Here is a 9,309-nt window from a genome sequence, read left to right as displayed (position 1 = left end):
GGTGGTCCCGGTACAATACCGGTGACCCCGAAACTTGTCCGGTGACCAAAACAGGACTTCCCATATATAAATCTTTACCTCCGGACCATTCCGGAACTCCTCGTGACATCCGGGATCTCATCCGGGACTCTGAACAACATTCGGTAACCACATACAAACTTACTTTATAACCCTAGTGTCATCGAACCTTAAGTGTGTAGACCCTACGGGTTCGGGAGACATGCAGACATGACCGAGACGTTCTCCGGTCAATAACCAACAGCGGGATCTGGATACCCATGTTGGCTCCCACATGTTCCACGATGATCTCATAGGATGAACCACGATGTCAAGGACTTAATCAATCCCGTATACAATTCCCTTGTCTATCGGTATGATACTTGCCCGAGATTCGATCGTCGGTATCCCGATACCTTGTTCAATCTCGTTACCGGCAAGTCTCTTTACTCGTTCCATAACACATCATCCCGTGATCAACTCCTTGATCACATTGTGCACATTATGATGATGTCCTATCGAGTGGGCCCAGAGATACCTCTCCGTCACACGGAGTGACAAATCCCAGTCTTGATTCGTGCCAACCCAACAGACACTTTCGGAGATAACTGTAGTGTACCTTTATAGCCACCCAGTTACGTTGTGACGTTTGGCACACCCAAAGCATTCCTACGGTATCCGGGAGTTGCACAATCTCATGGTCTAAGGAAATGATACTTGACATTAGAAAAGCTTTAGCATACGAACTACACGATCTAGTGCGATGCTTAGGATTGGGTCTTGTCCATCACATCATTCTCCTAATGATGTGATCCTGTTATCAACGACATCCAATGTCCATGGTCAGGAAACCGTAACCATCTATTGATCAACGAGCTAGTCAACTAGAGGCTTACTAGGGACATGGTGTTGTCTATGTATCCACACACATGTATCTGAGTTTCCTATCAATACAATTATAGCATGGATAATAAACGATTATCATGAACAAGGAAATATAATAATAACTAATTAATTATTGCCTCTAGGGCATATTTCCAACAGTACTTTCAAGAGAATTTTATCACCGTGGTCTGCACGGCCCCCATTGGTGAGATCATGGGTTGCCGGGATGCCTCTAGCCGAGTTGCCAAGTGGGCCATCGAGCTGGCCAGCCACACCATCCTCTACGAGGCCCGCACCATGATCAATGTCCCAGGCATTGGCCGACTTCCTCGTCAACTGGACGAAGACCCAGTACCTGTCACCGCCGCCAGATTCGACGCACTAGCGCATGCACTTTGATGGCTCCAAAGTGAGATCTTTCTTCGGTTCGTGCAACAGATCCACTTCGCCGCCTCCAACAATGTTGCCGAGTACGAGGCCCTTGTGCACGGCCTCCGGCTTGGCAAGGAACTCCGCATCCAGTGCATCCTCTGCAGTGGCAACTCGAATCTGGTGGTGCAGCAGTGTTCCAGCGAGTGGGACGCCCGGGATGCCAACATGTCCAACTACCGCATCCTAGTCTAGTATCTTTCCAGCAACTTCGACGGCTGTGAGTTCCTCCATGTCACACGCACGGAGAACAAAGCCACCAACACGCTATCCAAGATTGGGTCCTCTCGGCAAGCCATCCCATCCGGCATCTCCCTCGAGCACTTGTGCACCTTCCATCAAGCCATCTTCGGATTCCGACTCCATCTTCATCCCAGATGACCCCTTACCACCCCTCCCTAACCCGAGCCCGGGGGCTGCTGATCCCAGCCGGGGGCTGTCATCTCCAACCCAGTCCCGGGGGTTGCTAATCCCGGCCCAAGGGCTGCTGTCTCCAAGCTGGTCCCGGGGGCTGCTGAACCCGATCCGAGGGCTGCCGACTTCTGTTAGGGGGCTTCCACCCAGGCTCCTGTCTAAGTGGCCGTCTTCACCATGGTGGCGGCTTCGTTATGGGCCCAACCAATTCTAGCCTTTCTAGAATGTGATGCTCTCCCCATGGACAAGACCAAAGCCCTGCAAGTGCAGTGCCGGGCGTCTGCCTATAACATCATGAACAACGAGCTCGTCAAGCGCAGTGCGACAAGCGTGTTCCAGCGCTACGTCGAGCAAGACAAGGGCATAGAGATCCTCCTCGACATCCACCAGGGCAAGTGCGGGAGACACGCCGCCTCTAGGCCCTTGGTGGCCAAGGCCTTCCGCCATGGCTTCTATTGACCAACGGCCCTCTAAGATGTCGAGTCGGTGGTCCTCAAATGTGAGGGTTGCTAGCGCTTCGGCAAGCGAAGTCACCAGCCGGCTTCAGCCCTCCAAATCATCTCTATCACCAGGTCCTTTGCCGTCTGGGTGCTCGATATGGTGGGGCCCTTGAAAACTGCTTGAGACGGCATGACACACCTACTGGTGGCAGTCGACAAGTTCACAAAGTGGATCGAAGCGCGAACGATCAAGAAGATGGACGGGCCAACAACCATCTGGTTCGTCAAGGACATCGTAGTGCCCTACGGCTTCCCGCACAGCATCGTCATAGACAACTTCACCAACTTTGTTAAATGTGCTCTGGCATAATACTGCTCCGTCTCTGGCATCCGGCTTGACTTGGCCTCCGTTGCTCATCCTCAATCCAACGGCCAGGTCAAGCGGGCCAACAGTCTGATCCTATCCGGCATCAAACGACGACTCGTCGAGCCCCTCGTCCGCTCACCCGGCAGCTAGCTCCATGAGTCACCAGCCTTCCTCTGGAGTCTCCGGATGAGCCCAAATCGGCCGACTAGGTTCACCCCATTCTTCCTCGTCTACGGAGCAGAAGCCATCATCCCGACTGACATCGAGTTCGACTCGCCGCGATTCACAATGTACACAAAAGCACAAGCCAGAGAAGCCCGCGAAGACAGCGTCAATTTGCTAGAGGAGGTGCACCTATTGGCCCTCAGCCAATCGGCCATTTACTAGAAAAACCTGATGCACTACCACAACAAGAAGATCAAGTCCCTTGCACTCCACGAGTGTGACCTCATACGCTAGCTTGTCTAGCAGCAAGCCGGCCACCACAAGTTGGCCTCCCCATGGGAGGGCCCCTTCATCATCAACAAAGCCTTGTATGACCGCAATGCTTACTACTTCATCGATGCACGCAAGCTGAAGAAATGCAAGAAAGACACCGTCGGCGAAGAAACAAGTCGGCCTTGGAATGCAGAGCTCCTCCGCCCGTTTTACAGTTAGCTATATGCATGTATGTATCACTACCTTTTGATGTTCAATGAAAGACAGCAGGAACGCCGAACGACACTCAGGGGCTACCCTTTCCTATCAATTATTATGTTTCGCACATCCTTCGAATTTTTTCAACCTCCACCATCGGGTCGGCTCGTCCGGCTCGGGGGTTCGTTGGCTAGCCGGTTGACCGCCCCCTGCCATACCTATTAGTACAATTCAGCATGTCCGTGTTTCTAAGGCCTCAACTTCACTCTAGGCCACAGTCCAGCTTCGATTGTTGGCAAGCAAGAATCAGGGGCCAATGCACCGGCATGCAAAAAATGATAAGAGGGATTTTCTGGATCGGTCAATCTGGCCCCACTGCACTAAGTTGCCGCATGATCGGCTGCGCGCCAGCCGACCCAGTGGGTGTTTTGCTCGAGATCAAGATTCGAAAAGCCTAAGTACTGCACACTCTTTCCCAGGGCTGAACTGCATGTCACAGACAGGAACCCGGTTGTCTGACTCGCAGTGGGAGGCCCAAAGAAGGAACACACAAGGAAAAAGCTTAAGAACAAAGAGCAAAAGTGCAAACACTCGTGAAAATATTTACAGTACAACCAAGACCCAGGACTGGAGTTCATTACATTCACCCTACACCCCTAGTGGGTGGGTGGACTTGTCACTTACAAAATTCAATAAGAGTAAAAGCAGGATAGCTTTAGACGGCTCCTATGTCGGGTTGCATGACCGCCAACTCCTCCATGGTGGCCTCTGGGTTTGCTGAGGTGCCGCTGTCGTCTAACCCGGCCTCGTCATCCGTGTAGGGTCCCGATTCCTCGGAGGTGCCCGCCGTGTCATTGAGTGCCATGCCGAAGTTGTTGGACGGCACCTCCCCGCTGTCTTCGGTCCGCTCCACCTGGAACTTGTCGTGAGAGGTGAGAGAGGCGAGGTAGCTGGCCCACGCGGTAATCCGGCCCACCTACGCCTCTAGCTGGGCTTCCACACTAGCCCGCTGGGCCGCTAGTTGCTCTATGTTCAGGCCTGGATACCAAGTTGGTGCCGACACGAGCTGCGGAGACATACCACGCGTGGAGCTGTGCCGGTACGGCCTCCAGCCAGTGGGCAAGCCACGTGAAGCTGTTGGGCACAACGGCACCCAGCCAGAGGGCTGCCACCATGCTCAACCCGACATCGGACAGCTGGGCGTCTGCTTGTCCAAGCCACCAGTTGTGCCTCGGCAGCATGCATGATCTTCGAAAAGGTCCAGGCAGCGTCTGGGTCCAATCTGGCATCCGCGTCTGCCTGGGTCAACCGGTGGGCGAGCACGGCCTCGTCTTCCATCTCATGTGTCTTCGGGAAGTACTCTTTCAAGCAAACGAGGGAAACAATCAGCCATAAGAATATTCGGTCGGCTCGTAACCCGGCGAAATAAACGAGGAAGTACTTACTTGCGAGAAGCTCGTCCAGATGCTGCGCCTCGCACAACATACCATGCTGCTCCATGTCCCCGGCACGGCTGCTCGCTTTGAGCGCCTTCTCGATCTCGGCAATCTTGTTGACGGTCGGCTTCAGCTCATCGTCCTTAGCGGCGGCCCGCTTCTCGTGATCATCCCTCATCTTGATGAGCTCCACGTGGTGGGTCTCCACCACCTTGGCGGCCTCCGCCTTCAGCCTCTCCACCTCTGCCTGGAGCTGGTGACGCTGCTAGCCGGTTTTGACTAGCTGGGTTCGCAGGTTAGGCACCTCGACCGCGGAAAATGCGTAGCAAAACTTCAAATCAGATGCGGGAAGAAAGAAAGAAGAACGCTTTAAGATTCGACCCAACTACTTCATAGTTGGCCCGAATCTCGGGTGCTACACCCAGTGGGTGAACTAGCGCGCCCCCACTAAGAGCATGCAAGACATACCTTCGGCAAGACGGAGCTCCCTCTCCTTGGCGGCGAGCTGTGCCTTCACGCCGAGGTGCTTCTCAAGAAGCCGGTTGTGGATGCCGACTCAGAGGCTGTCCAGGTGCTGTGAAAAAATAAAGTCAAGCAAAACCCATAAAGACAATTTGAGATTTGACCCAACTACTTCATAGTTGGCCCGAATCTTAGGGGCTACACCCAGTGGGTGCGCTAGCGCGCCCCTAGTGACCAACTAGAAAGACAAACAAGAAGGAAACTTACGATCACGGAGCGCTCCAGCTCTCGCGTCTGCTACAGCTCGCTCTGGGTAAAAGCTTGAGGCCGCTCTACGAGCCCAGGGAGATGCTGGCAGACGGCATCCATTACCGCCTCTTCTTGGACGCGGGCCCCGACCATCGCCACGCAGGCTCCGCCTCGGGGCTCCTGCGACCTAGCGGCGGATCCGCTTCGCGGCGACGCGTGCAGCAGCCTGATCGCCAAGGCGTGTCCGCTCCCCGCCGGCTCCTCTCCAGCCGGCCTCGACTCCCGGGCTCTTGCCGGCGTCCCTTACGGCGCTCTGCCCGGGGTAGGGTCCCCCGTGCGCCCCTCCTCCACCCGCTCGGCCATGTCGTTCCGGGGTGGGGTGTCTATAACCATCTCCTACACCTCCGGGTCATCGATGGCCGGCTCCGAGTCGTGCTCGTCCTATGTCGGTGGCTGGACGACCGTCTGTGCCGGCTCCATGCCCTCCGGCATCTCCGGCCAAGCAGGCTCCACTGCAGCTTGCCCCCTCGCCTCTGTGGCTCTGGCCCAAGCCTGGGCAGAGGTCGCCTCCAACTCCTCCTCGGCCCTGGTTCAGGCCCGCTAAGTCAGGCGCTCATGAAAGTGCAACTAATCCTCGGGTGGTTTTGGTAATTCATAACAACATATAGCTCATTGAACTAATATCCATTCAAGTTAAATATTTGAGATAGTTCAATGATTGGCATGGCATGGACTAGAGATGTGCACCCCTCAAAATGCTAAGGACAAATATAGGCAAAAGCTCAAGACTCTTCATTTCTATTTTAGTGATCCAAGATTACATCGAGTCCATAGGAAAAGCCAATACTATTAAAAGGGGATAAGGTGTTTCTTAATGATCTACTTGCTCAAAATGCTTAGTGATATGCTCCAAAGCCCTCAACCACTTTCTCATTTCCAAATATGTCCAAAACCTAAAGTCAAACTCGGGCTCATGGATTTGATCTCTCTGACGCCACCGAGTTCCTTTGACATAGCCACTGCCAGAAACCCTAATCAATTCGGTCTGACCGATAGGGATCTCGGTCTCACCGACATGGGAATGCAAACTCTCTGTTTCCCTTCGTAATGTTTCGGTCTCACCAAAATGAGTGATCGGTCCCACCGAGTTCGCAATGCAAACTCTCTGTTTCCATTCGTAACGTTTTGGTCCTACCGAAATGAGTGATCGGTCCCACCGAGTTTTCCTGACCAACTCTGTGGTTTGGTCATTGCTGAAATCCGTCTCACCGATTTCATGCAATCGGTCACACAGAGATGAGGTTTTGCCATAACCCTAGCACATCGGTTCCACCGAGTTGATCATGACGGTCCCACCAAGAATCCTAACGTTCACATTTTGAACTGAATCCATCTCACCGAGTTCTCCTATTCGGTTTGACCGAGTTGGGTCAAATGTGAGTAATAGTTAAATTTTGTGTGGAGGCTATATACACCCCTCCACCCCTTCTCTATTCAAGAGAGAGCCATCAGAATGTGCCTACACTTCCACTACCCATTCTCTAAGAGAGAACCACCTACTCAGGTGTTGAGACCAAGACATTCCAATCCAACAACAAGAATTTTGATCTCTGTCCTTCCCCAAGTTGCTTTCCACTCAAATCATATTTCCACCATATCCAAATCTATGAGAGAGAGTTGAGTGTTGGGGAGACTATCATTTGAAGTACAGGAGCAAGGAGTTCATCATCATCACGCCATCTATTAACTTTTGGAGAGTGGTGTCTCCTAGATTTGGTTAGGTGTCACTTGGGAGCCTCCGACAAGCTAGTGGAGTTGAACCAAGGAGTTTATAAGGGCAAGGAGATCACCTACTTCGTGAAGATCTACCCAAGTGAGGCAAGTCCTTCGTGGGTGATGGCCTTGGTGGGATAGACAAGGTTGCTTCTTTGTGGACCCTTCGTGGGTGTAGCCCTCCGTGGACTCGCGCAACCGTTATCCTTCGTGGGTTGAAGTCTCCATCAACATGGATGTATGATAGCACCACATATCAGAACCACGCCAAAAATCTCCGTGTCTACATTGCGTTTTCCTTCTCCAAACCCTTCCCTTTACCTTCATATGCAATGTTTTACTTTCCACTGCTACACTCTTAGAATTGCATGTGTAGGTTGATTGCTTGACTTGTGCTAAGTTGCTTAAATCTGCCAAGACGTAAAATTGGGAAAAGGCTAGATTTTAATTTGGTCAAGTAGCCTAATCACCCCCCTTAGACCTACTTTCAACCTACAAGTGGTATCAGAGCTTTGGTATCCATTTGCCTTGATTTCCATAGCTTTGGTGATCATACCCTTGGTTTCACAACGTTGGAGAGTATGGCGTCTAGTTAGGGAAATTACCGCTGTAGCGGTCCTTACTTTGATGGTACAAATTTGGCTAGTTGGATGCATAAGATGAAAATGCATATTCTTGGACATAACCCCACCGTTTAGGCTATTGTGTGTATTGGTTTGCAAGGTGAATTCTTCGAAGATGGAATATAACAGAATCATGAAGCGACGGCGGAAGAATTGAAGATGCTGCTATACAATGTTGAAGCCTACGATATCCTCTTTAAAGGTTTGTGCCCCAAAGAATGCAACGAAATTAGCCGCCTTGAGAATGCAAAGGAAATTTGGGATACTTTGGTTGATATGCACGAAGGTACCGAGTCCGTCAAGGAATCCAAATTGGATGTGCTTCAAAGTCAACTTGACATGTTCAAAATGAAGGATGGTGAAGGAGTCGCAGAAATGTATTATAGGCTTTCTCTCATCACAAATGAGATTGCCGGCTTAGGAAGTGAAGAGATGACCAACAGATTCATCATCCAGAAGATCCTAAGAGCCTTGGATGGAAATATGATACCGTGTGCACCTTGATCCAAATGATGCCCAATTACAAAGATCTCAAGCCAACGGAATTCATTGGTAGAATTGTTGCTCATGAGATGTCACTTAAGGATAAGGAAGAACTTCACAACAAGTCTATTGGTGCTTACAAATCTTCATGTGCTGCCCCTACAAGATCAAGTGAGAGACAAGTCTTTAATGAAGAATTGAACCTAATGGTGAAGAACTTCAACAAGTTCTACAAGAGTAGAAGCATAGAGAGAAGTTCCAAGTCAAGGTCCTACAATGACAAAAGATCTTCTAGTCGTCATCGCAATTGCTACAGTTGTGGAAAACCTGGACACTACTCTAGTTAGTGCACGACTCCCTACAAAAGAAGAGAAGACTCACCTAAAAGGAGAAGTAAAACAGAGGAATCACCAACAAGAGAGATCGTAATGATTGAAGACCCTCTCACATAAGCAAGGATTTGGAAAGGAAGGAGAAGTCATCAAAGAGCTACACAAGACGAAGATATCAAACTCATATCGGTGAATGGGTATCGAGCCCTGACTCCGACAACTACTTCGAGAGAAGCTATCACTCCGACTTTGAATATACTCATGATGAAGGTGTGCCGGTCTTGCACTTTTGTCATCCAACTCCTACGACATATTCGACTCACCAAATGAAGGAATTTGAAGATGCTTCATGGCTAAAGGCCCTAAGGTATCACACCCCAAGTATGTTGATTTCAATAGTGATGAAGATGATTTGCTAGGTGATGGTGATTGACTTGTTGACAACTCTAGTGATGAAAACTATGGTGAAATTGCTATTAATCATGCTAATCAAGATGAAACTAATGACAATGATAAGATGGAGATTGAGTGTCTAACTAAAGAACTAAAGACTATGAAGTTGGCTCATGAAACTACCTTAAAGGATCATCGAAAGCTTTTAAAGACTCATGAGAAGCTATGCTTTGAAAAGCTCAATCTAGAGAAAGAGCAAGGGCTCTTAAAGGCAATCAATGATGATCTTCATAAGAAAAGTTCCTCTTACATTGCCAAATGTTTACTCTTGTCTACATACATGCCTAAAGTAAAATCTAGCAATAAGAGCAAGAAAGATTCTTCTTCTAG

This window comes from Triticum urartu, chromosome 6 (genome assembly GCF_003073215.2).
Source record: "Triticum urartu cultivar G1812 chromosome 6, Tu2.1, whole genome shotgun sequence".
Taxonomy (NCBI): domain Eukaryota; kingdom Viridiplantae; phylum Streptophyta; class Magnoliopsida; order Poales; family Poaceae; genus Triticum; species Triticum urartu.
The sequence above is the reverse complement of the archived record's forward strand: the minus strand, read 5'-3'. Positions refer to the sequence as shown.